The following is a 13,954-nucleotide window of genomic DNA, read 5'->3' as shown; positions in this document are numbered from 1 at the left end:
AATCAAACCGCAGTTCATGTTTAACCTTGAATTTCAAAAACATAGAGCGTGCTCTTCAGGAGCCGGAGCTACACATACATATATATATATATATATATATATATATATATATATATATATATATATATATATATATAGTATCTATCTAACAAAAGTGAGTACACCCTTCACATTTCTGTAAATATTTTATTATATCTTTTCATGCGACAACACTGAAGAAATTACACTTTACTACAATGTAAAATACAGCTTGTATAACAGTGTAAATTTGCTGTTCCCTCAAAATAACTCAACACGCAGCCATTGATGTCTAAACCGCTGACAACAAACGTGAGTACATCCCTAAGTCTGAATGTCCAAATTGGGCCCAATTAGCCATTTGCCCTCCCCAGTGTCATGTGACTCATTAGAATTACAAGGTTTCAGGTGTGAATGGGGAGCAGATGTATTCAATTTGGTGTTATCGCTTTCACTCTTTCATACTGGTCACTGGAAGTTCAACATGACACCTCATGGCAAAGAACTCTGAGGATCTGAAAAAAATAATTTTTGCTCTACATAAAGATTACCCGGGCTATAAGATTGCCAAGACCCTGAAACTGAGATGCAGCACAGTTGCCAAGACCATACAGAAGTTTAACAGGACAGGTTTCACTCAGAACACGCCTCACCATGGTCGACCAAAGAAGTTAAGTGCACATGTTCAGTGTCATATCCAGGGGTTGTCTTTGGGAAATAGAAGTATTAGTGCTACCAGTATTGCTGCAGAGGTTAAAGGGGTGGGGGGTCAGCCTGTCAGTACTTAGACCATACGCCCGCACACTGCATAAAATTGGTCCTCATGGCTGTCATCCCAGAAGGAAGCAACTTCTAAAGATGATGCACAAGAAAGCCTGCAGATAGTTTGCTGAAGACAAGCATACAAAGGACATGGATTACTGGAACCATGTCCTGTGGTCTGATGAGAGCAAGATAAACTTATTTGGTTCAGATGGTGTCAAGCATGTTAGGTGGCAACCAGGTGAGGAGTACAAAGACAAGTGTGTCTTGCCTACAGTCAAGCATGGTGGTGGGGCTGCATAATTTCCCCCCCACCCTTCAGAGACTGGGCCACAGGGCAGTATTCCAACAAGATAATGACCCCAACGACACCTCCAAGACGACCACTGCCCTGCTTAAGAAGCTGAGGGTAAAGATGATGGACTGGCCAAGCATGTCTCCAGACCTAAACCCTATTGCTCATCTTTGGGGCATCCTCAAACAGAAGGCAGAGGAGCACAAGGTCTCTAACATCCACCAACTCTGCGATGTCATCATGAAGGAGTGGAAGAGGACTCCAGTGGCAACCAGTGAAGCTCTGAGGAACGCCATACCCAAGAGGGTTAAGGCAGTGCTGGTAAATATTGGTGGCCACACAAAATATTTACACTTTGGGCCCAATTTGGAAAATTTCACTTAGGGGTGTACTCACTTATGTTGCCAGTGGTTCAAACATTAATGGCTCTGTGCTGAGTTATTTTGACGTATATTGTCTCATATACTGTTGTAGACTCTTTACTAGATCGTTGTGGCTGTATCCAATTATTATATTGTTTGTGTCTGCCTTGGGAGCAACCTATTATGGGATGTATATGTCTCTGTGGATTAGCTGGGAGAGGGGAATTCTCCAGCAGCCCCTCCCAAAGACAGTCTATTGATGAGAAGTTTTAATACAGCTGTGTCATGCTACTGGTGGAGGTAAAGTCTACCCTGCCCTGTTTCATTATGCAACAGAGGGGAATTGTCTTCTGAGTGTATATCTCTGTACCTCTGTTCAAATAAACAGTTCATGTTCCAGCTTTGCAGCCAAACAAGTCCTGCCTAGTTCTTAGTTTTAATAAGTAACTATTATGTCTAATATCTATCTTCAGACTGGAGGAAGTGGTATATGACAGAAGCACTCAAGTGGAGTGCAATGGGGTTCCATTACAAGGACCACCATTGTTATTTCCTCTGGGATATTGCCTGTGCCAGCTGAAACACAGGAAAGAGAGTTGGAGCTTAGAGAGCTATATGTCTGGCTAAAGTAAGGCATAAGAAGGAAGAATTTGGGTATTTGGAGCACTGGAATTACTTTTTAAAATTGGACTGATTTTTTTTTTTTTACAACCTATATGCTAAAGACAGTGTGCACTTAAATGGAAGGTGATCTGCTGTGTTAGAGGAGAGGTTTATGGGAAGGTTGGAAGAATATTTTAACTAGGATTAAGGGGAGAGGGTGATTTACAATCAGGGATTAGGGATGAGCTTCGAGTTCAAGTCATTGCCTGTTCGGTGAACAGTTAACAATTTGGGGTGTTCGCGGTAAATTCGAAAAGCCACAGAACACCCTGTACAAGTCTATGGGAGAAATCTAAAGTGCTAATTTTAAAGGCTAATATGCAAGTCACTGTCCTAAAAAAGTGTTTTGGGACCTGCCCCAGGGGACATGTATCAATGCAAAAAAAAGCTTTAAAAACTGCAGTTTTTTCAGGAGCAGTGATTTTAATAATGCTTAAAGTAAACAATAAAAGTGTAATATTCCTTTAAAGTTCGTACCTGGGGGGTGTCTGTAGTATGCCTGTAAAGGGGCACATGTTTCCCGTGCTTAGAGCTGTCTCTGCACAAAGTGTAATTTCTGCAGGAAAAAAAGTAATTTAAAATCACTCGCGGCTATAATGAATTGTCGGCTCCCGTAATACATAGAACACTCATTGAAAGTCATTGATAAAAAAAAGCATGCGGTTCCCCCAAATTCAATTACCAGGCCATTCAGGTCTGGTATGGATATTAAGGGGAACCTTGTGTCAAATTTTTTAAAAAAATGACGTGGGGTTCCCCCTAAAAATCCATACCAGACCCTTTATCCGAGCACGCAACCTGGCAGGCCACAGAAAAAGAGGGGGGATGAGAGCGTGGCCCCCCTCCTGAACCGTACCAGGCCACATGCCCTCAAAATTGGGAGGATGCTTTGGGGTCCTCCCAAAGCACCATGTCCTCATGTTGATGAGGACAAGGGCCTCATCTCCACAACCCTGGCCGGTAGTTGTGGGGGTCTGCGGATGGGGGGCTTATCAGAATCTGGAAGCCACCTTTAACAAGGGGACCCCCAGATCCCGCCCCCCCTGTTTGAAATGGTAAGGGGGTACAAAAGTACCCCTACCATTTCACAAAGAAAGTGTAAAAAATTGTTAAATAAGACAAACACACTTTTGAAAAAGTCCTTTATTAAAAATAAATAAATAAATAAATAAAGATTCCAGCGGTGGTAATCCACTCTTGCTATCCAGCGATGGATGATCATCTCTCTGGGGTCCAGCGATGGCTGATCTGATCCATTGATGGGTGATCTCTCCCTCCAGTCCAGTGCAGCGCAGTCCATCCATCCTTCCTCCACTTGCGGGATCCCGGCAGCCTCACATTTCTTATATGAGGAGGGCGGGGCCACCCATCACCTGACCCCCACACATTTTTTTTATTTTGGTTCGGGGTTCCCCTGTGGGGAAATCCCCATGCTGTTTTTATCACTGAACTTTTATGTGTATTGCGGACCAACAATTAATTGTAGCCACAAGTAGTTTTAAATTACTTTTTTTTCCTTTAGAAATGTAATTTTACTGTCAGACTGTTCTAAACATGGGAAACATGTGCCCATTTACAGGAATACTATAGACACCCCCCCCCCCCAGGTATTTTATTTTACTTTTATTGTTTCACTTTAAGCATTATTAAAATCACTGCTCCTGAAAAAAAACGTCTGTTTTTAAAACTTTTTTGCATTGATAAATGTCTCCTGGGGCAGGATCCAGTTCCCCAAACACTTTTTATGACAATACCATGCATATAAGCCTTTAAAATTAGCACTTTTGATTATTGATGTTCGTGTCCCATAGACTTTAATGGTGTTTGCGTGTTCGAAAAAAAAATGGGGGGGGGGGGTGTTCAGCTCATCGCTAGTTAGAATATCATGGGGAAGATAAATAATAGACATGTGCAATTTATTTACTTGCAAATTAGTTACACATTAATAATAATAATAATAATAATAATTATTATAATTATTAATAATAATAATAATAATAATAACTGTTTATTATGATTATTATTTATAATTATTAATTGGTTACGTTTCATTCATTTAGATGCGGCATTCATTACTTCAGATAAATCATAACTTTGAAATAAATTTGTATTCATTACGTTCACTAACAGCCAAATTTGAAAGGAAATTCCAATACCTATAATGTAATAGTTAGTTATTATAAGTCAGTTAGTTATTATTTTGGATTTTCAAATGTTTTAATTTCGTATTTCAAATTTTTCCAAATTTATGAATTTATTTGAAAAATAACTAATTTTGGTCATAACAAATGACTCGAAAAACTAAAAAAAATGTGTTTTTTCAGCAGTGCACATGTCTAATAAATGTGATAGAAGAAAAAAAATGTAGCGTTTCCACATGTCTAATAAGTAAAACATGGATTGGACACTAGTGGAGAGGGATGGGGGAAGATGGGGAATAGAGATATGCAAGTAATAATGCGATTACCATGGCACAAACTTTGGGGATTACAGTACTATTTGTACTAGGAAAATGGTTATGGTTAATACATGTGCAAAAATGCAAGAACTAATTAAAGCGGAGTTCCACCCAAAAGTAGAACTGCTTTAAGGAGTCCTAACCCCCTTACATGCCACTTTTGGCATGTCATTTTTTTTAGGGGGGAGTGGGTAGCTGGTTTTGACAGGTACCCAGCTTCTACTTCTGCCTACGATGCCTAGGCAACTCCCCCCCCCCCCGTGACATGTCCCAGAAGTTGCCCGGCCATTCAGCACACGCAACGTGACTTGTGCTCACACTAGTGATGCTGGCACACATGCATATCTGCTGTCTTCAGCTTGCTAGACTCTTTAGAAAGTGCACATCATGTTAGAAATGTTTCTTCCTGTTTCAGCAGTGAGAGGGGAGTCTAGGCATACATTGTGTGTGAGCTGATTGGCGGAAAGGCACCTCCCCCCCCCCTCCACATAGGCAGAGGAACAAAGAAACTTGCAGAACTTCACTGTGAATAGACAAGCTCTCTACTAATCCATCTTTAAGTTACCTCTCTGACACAAATGTCCAGCTGCTTTTATCTCCTGTGTCAGAGAACTTGCCAGACGTTATGCTGATAACAGAGGAACAGAGCAGCAGAAATACATGGGAATTAAGGCTTTGGAGAGAGATAGTAAACACTACAGCTATATGGTTAGATTTCACAAATTAGGTTTACATCCACTTTAACCCTTTTGCTGCCAAGCCCTATGCTCCATTTTTACCCTGAGGTGGCCAGAACATTTTTGCAATTTTTCCTTTGCTTTTTTCTTTTTCACTTATAGCTTTCAAAGTTTGTAAAAGACCCCCAAAACCATATATTTTCTAAAACCACATGACCAGTAGAATAAAAAGAAGGTGCTACTGTTTTCTAAGGTCCCACGATATTTGCGCAAGTGTTTATCAAATCAATATTTTTACTAAACATCCACTAAAATCATGATTAGCATATAAATACACAGCAATGTTTTTATAAAATTCTTACTAAATATAAAAGCTGAACCTTTATTGAATTAATAAATAACAAATATTTGTAGTTTTTACATTGCACCTTTTTTTGCAAAATGGGGAAAATTTAACGTATGCAAAAATGTAAATATCGAAATTTCTCTAAAGATCTGAAGGTTTTCATGTTTCCTTACAGCTTTCAGAATTTGTGAAAGACCCCAAAAACATATATTTTCTGAAAGCATATGACTGAGTTCCGAAGGGCTTTCGGCGGAGTTCCGACGGACTTTCCAAATGAACGGACTTGGCCACACCAAAGTTCAGACAGATTTGAATGTGATGACGAACGACCGGACTAGAATAAGGAAGTTCATAGCCAGTAGCCAATAGCTTCCCTAGCGTCTGTTTTTGTCCATTGGACTAGCATACACATGAACGGATTTCTCGGTTCGGCAGAGTTCCGGTGGGAAATTTAAAACATGTTCTATTTCTAAAGTCTGACGGATTTTTGGCAAGCAAAGGTCCGATGGAGCCCACACAGAATCAAATTGTCCGACGGACTCGTTCCATCTGACTTTTGCTGTCAAAAAGTCTGGTCGTGTGTACATGGCATAAGACCATTATTAGCAGATAAAAACACAGCTAATTTTACAAAATTCCCACTAAATCCCTACTAAATATAAAAGTTTAACCTGTATGGAGTTAATAAATAACAAAAAATATACATTTTTACATTAAGCCTTTTTTTTAAATGGTGAAAATCGAACGTATGCAAAAATGTAAATATACAAATTTCCCCAACAATCTAAAGGTGTCCATTATCCCCTTACAGCTTTCAGAATTTGAGAAAAAAAAAAACCCATATATTTTCTTAAAGCATATTATCTCTAGAATAAAAAGAAGGTGCTACTGATTTATTAGACCCCGAGATATTAGCGCAAATCTTTATCAAACCAATATATTCACAAGAAATACAGTAAAACCATAATTAGCAGATTCAAACACAGCTAATTTTACAAAATTCCTGCTAAATCCCTACTAAATATAAAAGCTTAACCTATATGGAGTTAATAAATAACAAACATTTGTAAATTTTAAATTGCGCCTTTTTGCAAAATGGTGAAAACGTACATAAAATTTTCTCTAACAATCTCGAGGTTTTCATTTTTCACTTACAACTATACATTTTCTGAAAGCATATGGCCAGTAGAATAAAAAGAAGGTGCTACTGATTTTTAAGGCAGTGCAATATTTGCACAAATGTTTATAAAATCAATATTTTCGTTAAAACTTCACTAAAATTATTAATAGTGTATACATAACAAAATGACTGCTAAACTGTTACTAAAGCATCATTCACATATGGCATGGAGGGCCATGGAGGGCCATTTTTACCTGTACAGGCAATCCCATTTATGTCAATTGGGATGCAATGGCTGCACATTCATAGCTCTTGTTCCCAATCTGACATCCGTGTGGGTGTGGGTACATGACCCTGAATGTAGACAGTGTGAGCTTAAGAACATTCATGCGGACCTACATGGATGTAAAATTGGGAGCAACGGCTCTGTTCGTGCAGGGGCTACATTCCAAATTACATCAATGGGACTGCCTGCACAGAGAAGCAATCCATTTCCATCTGACCGCCCCATAGAGAATAGTGAGCTCTGCATCAGCGGGAGAAGACACGGACCTGTCACCTGAGTGGGCGGATCTGCTTGACAGGGTGCGCACCATGTGAAAGGGGTCTTACCAGGAGCATTTATATTATTTTTTTTCAAGCCGCATGATTAGAGCCTTAAGCTCTAGATGGCTTGAAAAAAGATTGGGCCCAGGGCACAGAGCATTGCACCCCAAACCCACCCACTTGTGACAATAGCAATGTAATATTAACTATTGTCTTCCGGCTTCTCCTCCTGACCAATCAGGATGGATCAGGTTGGCCGGGAGATGAAGCTGAGGAAGCCATGGAGGGGTGTGGGATGAGGGGGACTGTCACCATGGAGGGATGAGTGTGGTGGGGGGACTGTCACTATGGAGGGGTGAGTGCGGTGGGGAGACAGTCTCCGTGGAGGGCTGAGTGGACCTGGGGGGTCTTACTATGTTTGTGTGTTTTTTTTTGTTTTTTTTTTACTTTTTACAGAGCCCCATATCTCTTTTTTTGTGACAGAGAAAGGGACTAAAGATAGTCCTTTTCTCTGAATGGAATAGAGATTACAGTCATGCATAAAGTAACAGTCTGATACATTGTAACACTCGCAGTTACAATGATCAGCTGTCAGTGGATGCGATTGCTGCCTATATCCATTGTACAGGGGGGTTTGGTTGCAGGGGCAGTGTGGGGGGTGATCAGAGGTATTGGGGGACACATCTGGATCCCCCCAAGTCCTACGCAGCACCTGAGGCTGGCGGGAGCCACAGAGGAGGGATACTGGGTAATGATGGTGGCTGCAGGAGGTGAGTTTGCTGGGAAGTCGGATTGGGTGGGGGTAATTGGTACTGGAGAGAGAAGAAGGTGAGTGGGGGGAGTGGTTCTAAGCAAAGGTTGGCGGCGGGAGATGGAGGTGTGGGTGGGGGGCATCACATTAGGGGTTAATAACTCTGATCAGTGGGTTGTAATATGCTGATTAGAGTTTGGATATATAGCTAAATAGTTAGTAAGGTTGAATAAAGACACCAGTCCATCCAGTTCAGTGATGTCTTTGGAGTGTGGGAGGAACCGAAGTACCCAGAGGAAACCCACGCAGGCACAGGGAGAACATGCAAACTCCAGGCAGGTAGTGTCGTGGGTTGAGATTCGAACCAGCTACCCTTTTTATTGCTAGGTGAGAGTGTAGGGACTCAAATGGGCATATGCTCAATGGGTGTGGTGTAAGCATAAATGTATGGGACCTCTATGTCTGTACTCCAGATTAGGATTGAGGATGGTCCATTTATTCAGGGGATAACTCAGAGATGCAGTCCTCAGAAGCTGTCAAAATATCAAACCAAGTCCTCTCATGTATTCAAAAGGATATAACCGAAAAAGAAAATAATCCACATAGTGTGAATCTGTAAAAACATAGAAAATGTATTAAAATTGGGAACACTAACATTTCGTAAGTAGATCAAGAGCTTAAAATATAAAGTTTAGGTTTTCGAAGCTTCTTGCATTATATCATATGTTACTAGAACCTTTTTCTTTTTTTTTATGATATATTAATATGTACACATGCATCTTGACTAATGTTTTCTTCTCAAGTTGAATAGTTATTCCAATTACAGAAGTGATTGTTTACTGCCTTCTTTTTTTCACATATGGTTCTAGTGTCACATCTATCAGTAAGGCCACACCTTTCCTAAACCCCTGTGCCACCCAAAGTCTGAACAATTCTATAACTCCCGATGTACGGACCTGGCAGTGAACGGGTTAAGGTAAATCAAATGGACTTCCTTAATTCAGCATAGTATTATTATTATTATATAAAACCAATGACCTCAAGGAAGCTAAAATCCTAATGTCTATGTAGTGCCTCATCTGACAGGAAGATAAAAATAATTCTGAAAGATGATCAAGCGAAAACCCTCAAAGAAAAGGGAAAATAAGACTTAAAATAAAAACATATGTAAAAACAACGTATGAATCTAAGATCATACAGAAAATAAGCTTTAAAGACAAGACAGTCTTGCTTGCTTTACTTAATGAAATAGAATAAAAGGGAAAGGAAACTCTGAATTAAATAAACACTCAAAACAACAGAGGCATGGTTGTAACCAACAAAGGACACATATAAGTAGAACTAATGCATGAAAATCAAAGAAAATAGCAAATTACCAACTGCCAATGCCACAGATTAATGAAAACTTGAAGAACAATAATGATGTCTGGGTTGTTTTCACCAGAGCCAAAGTTTTTGGAGTCTCAAAGTTTTGATGAAGAACAATCAGTGGTACATCTATATTTTCCTTCACACTTTTCCTAAAAATGAAGATCACAAATTTTGAATTGTGGTGCTACAGGAGGATTGTAAAAATCAGCTGACATGATCGAATAAAGAGGTGCTGCAAATAGTCAATAAAACAAAACCATAAACCTAGGAATACATATTGAGAAGAAAATTCCAGTTTTTTGGTCATATAGTAGGAAACTTGGCTGGACAGGAGCTATACAAGACTGTTGAAGAGTTAAAGAAAGGGATGAGAAGACCACAGTGGATGAATGCCATCCTGGAAACTACAGGCAGCTGTGAGGTAAAGTAAGACATTAACCGGTAATAGAAAAGGCCAAATGGAAAGTGATGGATGAAGCAAGAATCCAAGTCCGAAGTTCCTGAAAGACCGCTAATGCCGCGTACACACATAGCAGACTATCTGGCGGACTTAGTCAGGCAGACTATCCTCCGGACTATCCGCCGGACTTTCCGAACGAGCTACCTGCCCACACACGGTACTTTTGCGTACTAAGATCGGCGGACTATCCTCCGTACTTTTGAAATGAACAGAGTCACCCACACACACACGGAGGAAAGTCCGTTCATTTTGAGCACGGCTCCAGGTAGCCGGGACCAGCGAAGTAAGTGTCGCTGGCCCCGTCACCTGTTATGGACTTAAAGGGAAATCCCTACGCCGAAAAATGTGCGTGGGGTCCCCCCTAGGTCCATATCAGACCCTTATCCGAGCACGCTACCCGGCTGGCCAGGAAAGGGGGTGGGGACGAGTGAGCACCCCCCCTGAGCCGTACCAGGCCTTGTTCCCTCAACATGGGGGGTGCCTTGGGGAAGGGGGGCCACGCAGCCCCCCACCCCAAAGCACCTTGTCCCAATGTTGATGAGCAAAAGGGCCTCTTCCCAACAACCCTGGCCGTTGGTTGTGGGGGTCTTCGGGCGGGGCTTATCGGAATCCGTGAGCCCCCTTTAATAAGGGGGACCCTGGATACCGGCCCCCCACCCTATGTGAATGAGTATGGGGTATAATGTACACCTACCCATTCACCTATGAAAAAAGTAAAACAAAAAGACAACACACAATGGTTAAAATAGTTTATTGCACAGCTCCGGGGGTCTTCTTCCATCTTCGGGGATCTTCTCATCGGACTCCTCCGCTATCTTCTGCTAGCTCTTTTACTAGCGGAGTAGCCCGGCTTTCTTCTTTGCCGCCGCCGCCTTCTTCTTCCGACTTCGGGGGTCTTGTCCCCCTCTTTGGGAGTCTTGTCCCCCTCTTCGGTTCTTCTTGCCGGTTCTTCTTGCCTTCTTCTAGCTCTTTTACAAGCGGTGGCCCGGTCTTCTGTCGCCGCTGCCGCTGTCGTCATCTTCTGTTCTTCTGTTCTTCTCTTCAGGAGATGTTGCCTTGTCACTGTCTCTGGTCACTATGACAGGACATGCGGCATGCAGCAACTTATATAGGGACATCACCGGATGATGTCCCCGCCCATTATGATGTCACAGTCCCAACGTGCTCAGATAAGGGTCTGATATGGACCTGGGGGGACCCCCACGCAGATTTTTCGGTGTAGGGATTCCCCTTTAAGTCCATACCAGGTGACGGGGCCAGCGACGCTTACTTCACTGGTCCCAGCTACCTGGAGCCACGTTTAAAATGAACAGACTTTTCTCTGGGCGGGAAAAGTCTGTTAATTTCCAAAGTACGGCGGACTAGCACACACACGGCCGTACTGTCCGGCGAAATGCGAGTCCGGTGGACAGATTGGAGTGAAATACTACTTTCTTAGTCAGCCGGACTTTTGGGTAAAAAAAGTCCGCCGGAGCCTACACACGGGGAGATTGTCTGGCGGACTTGAGTGTGCCGGACTTTTCCACCGGATTGTTTGATCGTGTGTACATGGCATAAATCATAGTAATAGTAGTGGTATTAAGTAATATGCATACAACCAGTTGAAATATCTAAATTTCAAAATGTCACCTAATTCTAATCTTGTAATCCCCCAAACAGATTATGAAGATGTGGAGAAGGGGTACTTGGGGTCAACCAGGTGTGCTTAATTTACATGAATGACAAGGATTATACTGACAGAAAAATAGATCAGAGAAGCAGTCTGATCAATCTATTGTTGTTTTAACTGTTCGATCATAGTCTGGGGCATATTTACAAAAATAAGTAATTTTTAGGGACTTTAAATGAATTTATGGTCTGGTAAAGCCATGTATTCCATCCCTTGAGACTTTCATTGACATTAGGGCCCGGTAAGGTCATACATTTCCATCTCTATTATGATCAAAAGGGGGCAGAGCAAGGAAGTGGGACTTTGTGTGAAGCTCATGGTTTGCAAGAAAAATAAGTAGATGAACATGGTAAGGTTTATTCAATGCATGCCATATAGTACAAATAGTAATATAGAATAAAAAACACATGCATTTATAAAATGATAATACAATACACAGATAATGCTTGGATCACAAATTATGGCAGACAAAAAATGAAAGGTTCACCAAGAGCAAGCTTGTAGTAGAATCATAATATGTGATAGAATTTGCAAGGCCTATGGCCTCATTGATCCTGAAGTGGGTATTGACAATGAATTCAATTGTGTATATAGGTATACGTGGAGATATAACGAACAGGCAGCACTACGCGTTTCGTGGCTAGGAGGGCACTCATCAGGAGAAAGCAACATGATGAATCGATAAATAAGAATGTTAAAATTAGATAAGATGATGAAAACAAATATAAAACAGAGGTGGGGGTGCAATCCCCCCAACCAATGCAAGTTACATAGTCTGGGGCAGTGGGGTGACAAGGCTGCTCTGCATAACTGCAGCAGAGAAAAGTTAAGTCACTGGTCTGGTTGTGCTGTGTAGCAGGAAAAAGTTAACCTGAGGATTGGATGGACATAAATACCAATCCTTCGGCAGGAAAAACAGATCTCATATATATAATTCAGTGTATATAGCTGCTGGCCTATGTTCAGCTTTAACCACGGGATGGTTAAAGAGATCAGTGTTAAACCTCATATTGACATCTAAAAAATGTAAGACCTTCCTAAGGTGTTTTATTTTAAAATTAAGCATGTTTTCTGATCTTTAAAATAGCATAGATTTTAAATTGTATTGCACATTTATATTTTTTATACTACTGTAATTTTTTTCATTGAAAATAGAGCCTTGAAAATCTTCTTTAAAATCAACAAATCATATGCCCTACAGGTACAGTATGAAAATGACCAAATAACTTTGTTCTATCAGCTAATGACCCTTTAAACCTGATAATGCTTGCAATTGTTCCATAAAATCAACGCTTGGCATTAGCAACTTAGTTAATGATAATTAGCGTTCTATTCACATTTCTCAATACCCTATTATGAATAAATCTGAGAGAGACACAAAAGCGTTATCAACACACAAATGGATTATATTAATTATGTTAAACATAGGAGAAAAAAGTTGAGCCTTGATTTGGGAATCCCATTGTTTTATATAGAGGCATAAAATTGCAGTGCAAAATGATGTACTTAAATAATCATAATATGCTAGTTATCTTTTTTTTTTTAATAAGGTAAAGATCTATATGGTTTCCGAGATAATGTACAAGAGAAACCATGGATAATGAACCACTACTCTCTTAGCATAGACTGTGATTTACTGTAGAGGCATACTGTATTTAGGACAAGTGTACACTGGCACTTGTGTAATGCAATATTCTGGGGAAGGCATTAGGGGAACCACTGACTGCACTGTGACCCGAGTCAATACAGAGAGATGCTTCAAACAGCTTGCATTTTGAAGAGGCACTTTGTGAAATAAATTCTTCACTAAGCATTCATGTGTACTGGGCCATTTAGTACAATACAATACCATAGCCCTCAAAATTGCATGGAGCACATGAAAAGCTCTTCATTTCGAGCTGCAGTATAGCTCTTACATGTAGTGCTAAAAAATCTATTTTATAAAAAGTAAGGTAGATGATGGATATATAGCCAGTTTTAAAATATAGAAAAAGTAAAGGTAATATAGGAATCCATTAATAATAAAAATACAAAAATAAATAAAAACAAAATAAAACATTAAAAAAATGAAACATTCCTTTAACTAGTTGCTGACCGCCGGCCGTCAAATGACGGCCAGGCGGCGCACCTATTGTGGCCGGAGGCCGTCATATGACGGCCTCCCGTTTAAACAGGGAATGCACGCGATCGTGCGCGCGCATCCCTGTTTCTTCGGTGGCGGCGTGTCACGGAGACACCGCTCGCCACTGAAGGGGGTGAACAGCCATTCGTTATGGCTGTTTACCACGTGATCGGCCATGATGAAGTCACGGCCGATCACAGATGGTCACACCCCGAACGTGCACGGCGCATGCGCGCTATCGCGAGCGCGCTGCGCGTGCACGTCGGTGGCGGCGTGTTCCCCGGGAACACTGCTCGTCACCGACGCTGGTAAACAGCCATTGGCCGGCTGTTTA

Source organism: Lithobates pipiens, unplaced genomic scaffold (genome assembly GCF_037356315.1).
Source record: "Lithobates pipiens isolate NorthernLeopardFrog02 unplaced genomic scaffold, aLitPip1_a1.2 Scaffold_16, whole genome shotgun sequence".
NCBI classification, from domain to species: Eukaryota; Metazoa; Chordata; class Amphibia; order Anura; family Ranidae; genus Lithobates; species Lithobates pipiens.
This window is presented reverse-complemented; position numbering follows the sequence as displayed.